The following is a 10,823-nucleotide window of genomic DNA, read 5'->3' as shown; positions in this document are numbered from 1 at the left end:
CACTGTGACAGTTTCTGATGCTCATGTGCATCTTCTCAATCAATAATTGTGAATGTATGTCTGCCTGTGACATATGGAAAAAATCATGTCGCTTCATCTACATTGCTTTGTAGCTTTCTGCATGTAATAAAAACTCATATACTTACCACTGCATGCTGTGAAATGAATGTTTTCTAAGCCTATGAGAAAATTCAGTGCTTGATTTGCATAGATTTTTTTTTGTCTTTTTGAGACAAGGTTTCCCTGTAGCCCCAGGTGTCCTGGAACTCAGTATGTAGACCAGGCTGGTCTTGAACTCACAGAGATCCACTTGCCTCTGCATCCTGAGTGCTGGGATTAAGGACGTGCATAGTTTTAATTGAAATGTTGCAAATGTATCAAAAAATATGTGTGTGATAATGCTTCTCATGTGTGGATGCACAATACATTTAAAAGTTATAACATTCTGAAACATATCAAGTACCTCTGGTCTACTATTTCAGTGTGTTGTATCTCATTACTTTTATATTTGAAAGTTGTATGAAACTCAATTCATGAACTAAAGATTGACAATCTTTTGTTTTTACACAGTACAAGAAACACCCAAAAGCAAAGATGTGAAACTGAGTGGATGTTTTGATGCATACTTCAAATTTGATCATAGTACTAACATCCTATTTATTTTTTTCCTTCCTTTATTTTATTTATTTTATTTTAGAAGTATTTCATTACAGCTTTAACATATTCAGTAACAGACTCCAGAGCAAGAATACATCTCTTTCAAAAGTGGTTGTAAATTTTTAGGTTCACAGTTGAATTAATACAGTTATAAAATATTGAAATCAGTATAAGCCCTGTAAGACACAAAACTGAATGAGTTAAAATGTATGTACATATACTACAATTAAAGTTTGAATTATCTTCTATTTAAAGTATTTTATGAAATAGGTTTCATTTTCCATGGTTACTATCTTTTGATAAGTTGCTTTCTTTTAAAAAATTATGTATTTACTTATACCTATTTTATGTATGAGTGTTTTCATTGCATCTGTGTAAGTTCACCCATGTTATACAATGCTACAGAGATCAGATGATTATGTTGGATCCCCTAGAATTGGAGTAAAGAATGTTTTTTAGCCACCACTTGGGTACTGGAGACTGAGCCCAGATTCTCTGCAAGACGTGTCAGAGATCTTAAAGTGCTGGACCATCTCTCCGGTCCCCTCTTTTTTTTGAAAATTTCATATATGTATATGTACATAATATAAAATACTACTATATTTAAAACCCATTACCCTATTTTATCGCCTTCCTGAGAGGAGTGCTGATGCTCATCTTCATCCCAGCTAATCTGTTTCAAGGATATATGCCACCTTTTCTCTCTTGACTTGTGAAGTTAATTATGGCTGCTTACATGAGCATAAGCAAAGAGTAATTTGATGAATAATGGGTAACTTAGCAGTTGCTACACCAAGGAAAAACAAACTCCCTCCCTGGCAATCATTAACTGATGCTGTTCTCAAAAAGTTGTGGGGCCTCATGAGCACCACCCACATGAATGATGGAAAGTTGAAAGACCCAAGGATGCCTAAGCTCTTGTGAGTACTTAATTGCAATGGCCTTATCTTGATTGCATTGTTTCATAGCACTCCGCCATATCCTCTGGCTCTTACATTCTTTCTCAGCCCTCTTCTGCAATGTTTCCTGACCTTGGCATTCAGCAGTCACTTATTCTCAGTATATTGACTGGGTATATGTTTTCATTAGCAGTCACCCATTACAAAAAGGAATATAAAGTCTGTGGACACAAACATATATATTGAGAAGACAACTTTATTGCAAGTCCATTTAGCAAAACAATAGTAGTAGTTTCCTTCCTAGGACCTATGATCTCCCAAGCCATTGTTTTTTGTCCAGATGTACAATACCAGGCATGGGTCCTCTCTATTAGATCAAGTATAATATGAAAGGAATTGCTTATCATCGAAAGAGCCATGCCACTATTATATCAGAGAGCACATGGTGTCCATCACTTTGGCAATTTAGCAGGGAGGGTTTACAGTTGGGAAATCTCTTGATGAGATTTCTACCCCCCACAGCCTGCATAGCCATTTCAAACTCTATTTATTCTAACCAATAAGGAGTAAGATTAGAATTCAGTTCCAGGAGGTTGAATTTTCTGTGTTCTATGAACAAAATCTGTGATGTCTTCAGCAATAGTGTCTTACCATCTTGTTCTGGTAGGCAACAAAAAGCAGTGGCAGAAGCCTATACTGTTTTCTAAGATTTCTTGATAAGTACTTGTCATAGTTACTACCAAAATTACTTCAATCTGCATAATGCTTTCTGAAATAGGTAGAAGATTAATGCTGTAAAATTATCTTTTTTCGAAAAGCTTTCTTAGTGTTTAAAAACAAGTGAAAACTGTTTCTTTTGGAAGTTAGTAATTTAACAACGGTTCACAAATTCAAAATTGCCAACCAGTTTATCTAAATATTCTAAATATGTATTGTATTCCCACAGCTTGTTAGTCTCTTTCATAGATAGGCTGTACCCCATATCAATGCCATAGAAAGTAGTATGTTTTACTATTTTTTAATTTTTTGATTTCTTTTGTTGCTTTTTTATTGAAACAATTTCTCCCTTTAGGGTCAATTGGCCTGAACTTGACATGTAGCCAAGGCTAGCCTTAATTTCACAAATATCTACCTCCCTCTACTTCCTGAGTTCTGGGATTAAAGGTTTGTGTCACCACACCCACTATGTTTACATCATCCACCTTTCCTTCACCCCCTCTAACTCCTCACAGGAATCCTCTTCAATCACTCTGAAATTTGTAACCCGATTCTTTTAAATTTTTTGTTACATATATTTATATGTACAAATAAACATATATATGCATAAATAAAACCTACTCCCTTTAATGTTGCTTGTGTGAACATGTATCTAGAGCTGCCAACATGATAGTGGATAATTTATAAGTCAATTCATCCCTGAAAAGTCTTATTTTCCTTCTCAGGAGCCATTGATTGAGTGTAGCTCTTCATTTGGGTCCTTGTGAAATTTCCCACATTCAGGTTGGCATGTCAACTGTAATAATGCCACTCTTGACTTGATAATTCTATCGGTGGTATTTCTGGGTACTACATCCTTAACATGTCTAGAAATCAGTTTAGCAGCAGGTATCTCAGGTGTCTGAATTCTATAATTTTCCTTTTGCTTTTATGCGATGTTCCTGGAGCCTTTGGTATAAGGGTTCACTATAAATGTACCAATTGCATCTAGAAACCCACAGTCCCTTATTGTCTGCATTTTTCCCAGATCTGGAACTCTGTAATAGTCTTTCTCTGTTTCAAAAACAATGTGGTGTGGTGAGGCATAAGGACTGTGTGTTCCACTGAGGTGTTCCTGGAGCCTTTGGTATAAGGGTTCACTATAAATGTACCAATTGCATTTAGAAACCCACAGTCACTTATTGTCTGCATTTTGCCCAGATCTGGAACTCTGTAATAGTCTTTCTCTGTTTCAAGAACAATGTGGTGTGGTGAGGCATAAGGACTGTGTGTTCCACTGAGATATGTATTTGGAATCCTGTTAGGAATTATATTGATTTAGGAAAATAGTAGTAGTAGTTTCTCCTTTAGTATCTATGAACTCTCCAGACAGGAGCATTTGACTAGACTTATGACAGCAAGAATTCCCTCCTATTAGGTTAAACGTCCAATTAGACAGCTGTTTGTTACTCCCAAGATAAAGTGACACGATTGAGCCAGGTGTGGTGGTGCTTACCTTTAATCGTAGCACTTGAGAGGAAGAGGAAGATTAACTCTGTGAAGTCTAGGCCAGAATGGTTAATATAGTGAATTCCTGACCAACCATGGCTACATAGTAAGACCCTGTCTCAAAAAAAACAAAACAAAACAACAACAAAAAAGCAAAAGCTAAAGTGCCACAATTGATCTAGGCATGATGGCACATGGTTTTAATCCCAGCACTCTGGAGGCAAAGGCAGGTGGATCTCTGTGACCTCAAGCCCATAATGAGTTCCAGGCCAGATGGGCTACAGGGAGACCCTGTCTCAAAAAGAGACTATGCTCAGACCTCTTGGGGTAAGTCTATAGCACAGCTCTCCGCGCCGGGACTCCCTAAGCCACATTCACCCTTTCATCCCCCCGTCTCGCCATTCTATTCTGATCTGCATATTGAGTTCCAGGCCAGCTGGGCTACAGGGAGACCCTGTCTCAAAAAGACAAAAAGAGGGGGATCACTGATGTACCACTGGAGATATCTTCCTGGGTGGGCCATGATTGTGGTTCATAGGCCATACAGCTGGGGCCACTAATGATTGCTTTTCTCCCATGGCAATTTGCATAGCCTTTTCTCAATCTGTGAGAGCTAATCTTCAGGGAGGAGCCTTCCAGATCAGTTCCAACTTGATTCCTCCAGTCCCATATGTGAAGTGTGTGATGTCATCAACAATATGAGGATACCTTCAAATTATGGGGTGGAAACAAAAGCAATTGCAATGGCCTGTATTATTTTGTGAACATCTTGGATTCTGAGGCCAACAACTGGAATGGTATTTTCCTATATCTGGCACTGTGGCTTTTTTCAGTGGTATTTTTGGGGAGCATCATCACCTGTGTGGTGTAACTCTGTTTGAATTTTATATCTGTATCTATATATTATATATATGTGTGTGTGTGTGTGTGTGTGTGTGTGTGCGTTTGTGTGCATTTATATTTGAGAATATTTTCAGCTACACCTTGAGCATCATGCCAGCCAGGGTACATAGCAAGACTCTGCTCCAAAATGAATAAATAAATAAATTAATTAAAACAAACATACAAACAAGGAAATAAACAAGATAAAAACAAAATTTGATGTACATATAACAGTCATAAGTATGTCTTTTTTCTCCATTTATGCATACTCCAGACAGCATCTCAAAATCTTAAATACATTACAAATATATTTTTTATTTACAGTACAATTAGCAACTGAGAACTAGAAAAAAAAACTAATAAGAAAAATCAAACTTATCTTTGGCAATGTCAGTCTTTCATTATCTGTTTTGCTTTGTTTACATTGTTTTGGAGGGAGACTCTCCTTTAGTTATGGTGGTCTTTAGCTATGTTGGCAAGATGACTTCTGATCTCCCTGACTCCATAGTCGAAGAACTGAAACTACAGGCCTGTGTCATCATTCACACATGCTCAAACTAAGTCTTACATTTCCTACTTAAGTTTTTGGTGTTTCCAACTGTTTTTCTATGTTCTATGAATGAACATTAGCTGAATATGTAGAATTTGGATCCCACTCTAACACACCTTGATCCAAGAAACTATTATTTGAACTTTAAAATAATTGCTGTAACATCCAGATTTTATTTTTTTCCTATTCTATTACTGAAACATTTTGAAATCAGATAAAGAAAAACAGATAATAGAGTATTACAGCATAGTCTAAACACTACACTTTAATGACTGATACTGTTATACTTTATTTTTAGTTTCATATGTGACTCCAGTGTTTACTTCATTTCCACATTTCCCTGTCTTCTCTTCAGTTTTTTCTATTCCCGCTCCAATTTTTTTTTTTACACAGACACACACACACACACACACACACACACACACACACACACAACTAGTGAATCTATTTAGTGTTGCTCATATGTGCATGTGTTTAGGATTGACTACATGGATATGCATAATCTATCAAGGAGCTTGTCCCTGGAGAAAACTGTTTCTTCCTGTCTCAGCAGCCATTGATTGACTGCCATTTATCCTCTAGGTTTGGGACCTTTTGAAATCTCCACTCCCAACATTGGCGAGTCAGTTGGGGTTTTCATTACAAATGTCTTCCAAAGACAGCCATACTATTGAGATTTCCATGTCATGTCTTGAAGTGACTATCTAGCAATAGGTGTACTGATCTTCTGGCTCTTACAATCTTGCTCCACATCTTCTGGAATGGTCTCTTTTTGTTGAATATAGAGACTGTATTGTATATGTATAACTTAAGACTGAAAACTCCATGGCCAGTCATTCTTGGCATTTCACCAGATGTGAATCTTTGCAAAAGTTGCCATCTGTTGCAAGCAGAAGCTTGTTTGGTGAAGGCTACATTTATCTGTGGGTACAAGGATTACTACTTAGAGTACAGTAGTTGGTTTCCTTTAGGATCTATAACCTATCCAGACATGAGTATTTGGCTAGGTTTATGGTAGCAGACAGGGATTCCCTCCCATGGAGAAGACCTTTATTACAACTAGATATCTCCAAGTTACCTTCAAGAGAAAAGTGCAACTATTGCACAATTGGGGATATCTTGTGCCAATCATTGTGGTTTGTCAGCTTTACAGCTGTGTAGGACTAGGAACAACTTCCCTCCCTTTACAGCTTGCATAGCACTTTCTGATACTATAGGAGCTAGTCCAAGGGGAGAAAGCTCTGAGGTCAGTTCCAGCTCAGTTCCCCAGTTCCTGTGTCCCATATGTATCACATCTTCAGGAACAAGGTCACATCCTCAAGTTCTTGGTGGCAACCAAGCACAATAGCAATTGGTTATATGGTTTTGTAAGTCTCTTTGACTCCCCTTACTAAGAAATCTAAGAGAGGTTTTGATATTTGGAACTGGGACTTTTGTTAAATAGCCCATGGTTCTTGAAGGAACATTATCATCCCATGTGGTATAACTCCATTTAGAATATCTATCTACATATCTGTCTATCTATCTATCTATTTTCTATTATCTACATGCAAGTATATATGTGTGCATGTATAATATGTATATAGATAAGTATGTATGTATGCACACAAGGATGTTTGAGAAAGCCATAGGAAAATGTAATATTTTATAAGCATATTTATCAATGATACTTGCAATAACACATCAAATATTTTCTCCACAAATCTTACAAGTGTTTTCTCATAGGTAGAGTAAATTCCAAAACTTTACAATTTCCTACCACTACAATATAATGTTGTCCTCACTCGTAGCATCATCATGTCATCAATTCCATTAGTCATTCTCACTTGGTTTGGATTGCATAACTATCAACACTTCCCTGTAAATTTTAATGTAGATATTGACTGAATATTTTCATTTGATTTCCTTTCTGAAACTTGTTTCATGAAAAAAAATTTTTCTTAACTGTTTAACAAATAACAGGATTATCCTTCATTAGTCTATATGAAGCTGTAATCTGTCTCCATCCCTCTCATTTATTTACACTGACAGCAGTTATCTGATATTTTACATCATAAAGTTGCTTTTGTTTTGTGTGCTTTTAACCATGATTAAACAAATATATGATCACAAGCCTTATTCTTACAGCACAGTGCAGTGTCTCAATAAAATCTCTAGTAAACATGTTTTATTTATGATGAGCCTGGTTAACACAAAAGACAAATAATTTTTTTTCATGATTAGTCTAATAATTATATAATAGGCCTTCTTTTTAACTCCAAACATATTGACTCTAGTATTTCTCATTGTTTCAATACATGGATTTTTTTCTTTTGCATTATCAGACACTCCACAAATTGGGTTCCTAATTGAACTGAACAAAACACAAATGAAAAGCATAAAATTAAGAAATGGAGACTTTGAGAAGTATGTTATTGTTGAATGTTCTATTGTGCTGTGTGGTCATCAAGTGCCTGCTCTCCTCCGGCTATGGCCACTCTCCTGCTCTCTTAGTTCCCCTGATCAGTCATCTGGTCCGGACCTCATGGCTGGTGAGGGGACTGGGTCAGCGGAGCCGCATTCAGACACAGGAGACCAGGTTCAGTGACGCAGATCTGGTTTATTGCAGGAAGGCACAAGCTTATATACGGGTAGTGGTCCAATCACAGCACAGCAAGTAGTTTAAAGTAGTTTAAAGGTGAGGTATCCAAGGGTGGTGATTAGGGAGTGGCGAGCTCTAGGCATCAGTCTCATGATCTGCCAATGGGAGCAAAATGTCACAAGGCGTTCCTTGTGGCTCCAGCAGTTGGGCTGTTGCCTCAGGCCTTCTGTATGGCTGTCAATAAAACTTTCACCCTAGGCTCAAGTCCGTCTCCCACAGTGCTGCTGAAAGAATGTGGTGTGATTTGGTCAGAGGAATATTAGGTGGCTGTAATATAAATACACCAATATTGCCTTATATACAGAAAAATAACTTAGTAAAGGAAAAAACACCATATCATAAGATGACATGATGCAGAAGAGGGAAATTATGTAAGGATATTTTTGTATTACACCAAGCATAACTAGATAGAGACTGGCTCAATAAAAATTTAAATGGCTCTTGATAAAGCCCATAGATCATGAATGTTTTATCCATGTTTCTCCTGAATGACCAAAGTGTAGATGACTAATATTCACAGAATGATGTTACCCATCTATTGCTTCCACTGCTGTCGTCTGCATGATTAAAGGGAGTCAATCCTCAGACCTCAGTATGATTGAAAAGGGACATTGCTAAACTGGAATAATGCCTCTAAGCTTTGTTCTGATAGATTGTTTTCATGAAATAGTCAAAGTTCTAAATGCATATAAGAATATCTACATTACTTCTTGTTATGTGTATTTAAAGACTAGGACCTTTTAACTTTTCTATCAAATATATTAGCAAATGTTGTAGACTGCCTTCCAATGTCTGTTCATGTTTGTGAGGACCAGAGGGACCTTCATTATTTCAGTCCTTGTATATAGCAGTGCTTGTTTTCTGTTATCAATAGTGACATTCTATTTAAAAATTCAAGTTTTCTGGACCTGGTGATGCACACCTTTAATCTCAGCACTCAGGAGGCAATGGTGGGTATACCCTTATGAATTTTAGACCAGCCTGGTTTACATAGCTAGATTAATTGAGCCAAGACTTCATAATGATATCTAGTCTCAGAACAACATCAACAAAAAAATCAAGTCCAATACATTATATTATACCTAAAATGTTACCATATAATAGGATTCCTAAGGTAATATAGACACAGCTAACTTGTGTGCAAGTGTGCATTGTTTTCCATAAATTGTACTTTTGTTAAAGTAATAACATTAAAAATATTCAATTTTGCTTTACCTGTGTGCTGGATAGCTTTAGTGTCAACTTGGCACACCTGGGTTGAGGGAGCCTCAATTGGGGAATTTCCTTCTTTGGGCTGGTTGTTGGCCATGTGCATGGTGGGCACCTTCTTCATTGTTGAGTGACATGGGAGGGCCCAGCACACTGTGGTGGTGCCAATTCTGGGAAGGTGGGCCTGTGTTGCATAAGAAAGCAGGCTGAGCAGTGGCCAGGGGAGCAAGCCAGTAAGCAGAGTTCCTCCATGGTCTGTGCTCCAGCTCCTGCCTCCAGGTTCCTGCCCTGAGTTCCTGCCTTGGGATCCCTGATGAACTGTAACCTGGGAGATGTAAGCCAATAAACCTTTTCCTCCCCAAGTTGGTATTGGTTAGAGTGTTTTGTCACAGCAATGAAGAAACAGACTAGGACAACCTGTTTATTTTCCTCTATTTGAGATTTAACATAAGACCACATACATGTTAGCCAAGAAATCTGTCTTTGAACTCTATCTCTCTTTCTTCTAGTTCCTTTCACTTCTATTTTGAGACAATGTTTATTTAATTATCTAGGCTGGCCTTGGGTGTATGATCTTCAGATTCAACTTTATAGTCAGTTGAATTACAGGCCTTCACCAACAGACCTAACACTCATTTGTTTTTTAAAATAAAAGGTGCTGGAAAGAAGTTATCAACCATCTTATACAGATGAAGACAATGTATACTACAACAGTGAACTTCCAGGTGAGATGTACTCAGAGGTGCAACAGTGGCATGACTTAAGTTATAAATACTCTCTCTGATTTGATTTATGTATTGGTCCACTGAACAGAAATAATGGCTGTTTCAGTAAATTTTATAATCTACAAGTGGCTGGAAGAGTAATAGGACCTAGAGAGAATCTACTATTGCTGTTCTGTCAATTCAACATTTGTCTAACCACCTTCTGAATATTTATGCTTATATCCATGCAATAGTGCTACTGTCAACCTTGATCAGAGAAGCTTGTTCTTACAGTGGCTGTGGTTAATGCAGAGCATCATAACTGGTCATAGTTCTGAGAATAAATGAATGTTACTGTTCAACACTGTGTGGAACATCTATATCAGCTACTTGAAGACTCAGGGAAATACCCTGCCAGAGGTTGTAGAAGAAATGGAAGAGTCAAAGTATGGGGACAATTATGTTTAACTGAAGCCTTCTGTAAATGAAGACCTTGAACTCATAGCAGCTCTGGTTACCTGCACAAAGCTTGAATCAATTGACCTTATTAATATTCTCTCCTGGACTGGAAAGGAGATCCTGAAGCCTGACCTCATTTTTCCCAGCTATGAGAGGTTAATAATTGATATAGGAAAAGGTGTCATATTCCTCAGTGGTAGAGTCACTGTGATGTTGCCCTTGCTCAAGTAAGTAACACCCATCCTTGCTCATGCAAGTTACACTGTTAAAATCCATAAGTCAAAATAAAAAAAATGCATCATTACTGATAAATTTTTTTTTTGTTTTCATCTTTTTTTTGCTTTTTTTTTATGAGAGGTTAATAATTGATATAGGAAAAGGTGTCATATTCCTCAGTGGTAGAGTCACTGTGATGTTGCCCTTGCTCAAGTAAGTAACACCCATCCTTGCTCATGCAAGTTACACTGTTAAAATCCATAAGTCAAAATAAAAAAAATGCATCATTACTGATAAATATTTTTTGTTTTCATCTTTTTTTTTGCTTTTTTTTTAATTTTTGCAAATGATTTATTTAATAACAACATACTTAGAAGAAGCATATCATTACAACACAATTG

This window comes from Nannospalax galili, unplaced genomic scaffold, assembly GCF_000622305.1.
Source record: "Nannospalax galili isolate Female #2095 unplaced genomic scaffold, S.galili_v1.0 scaffold583, whole genome shotgun sequence".
NCBI classification, from domain to species: Eukaryota; Metazoa; Chordata; class Mammalia; order Rodentia; family Spalacidae; genus Nannospalax; species Nannospalax galili.
Note: the sequence above shows the minus strand (reverse complement) of the source record.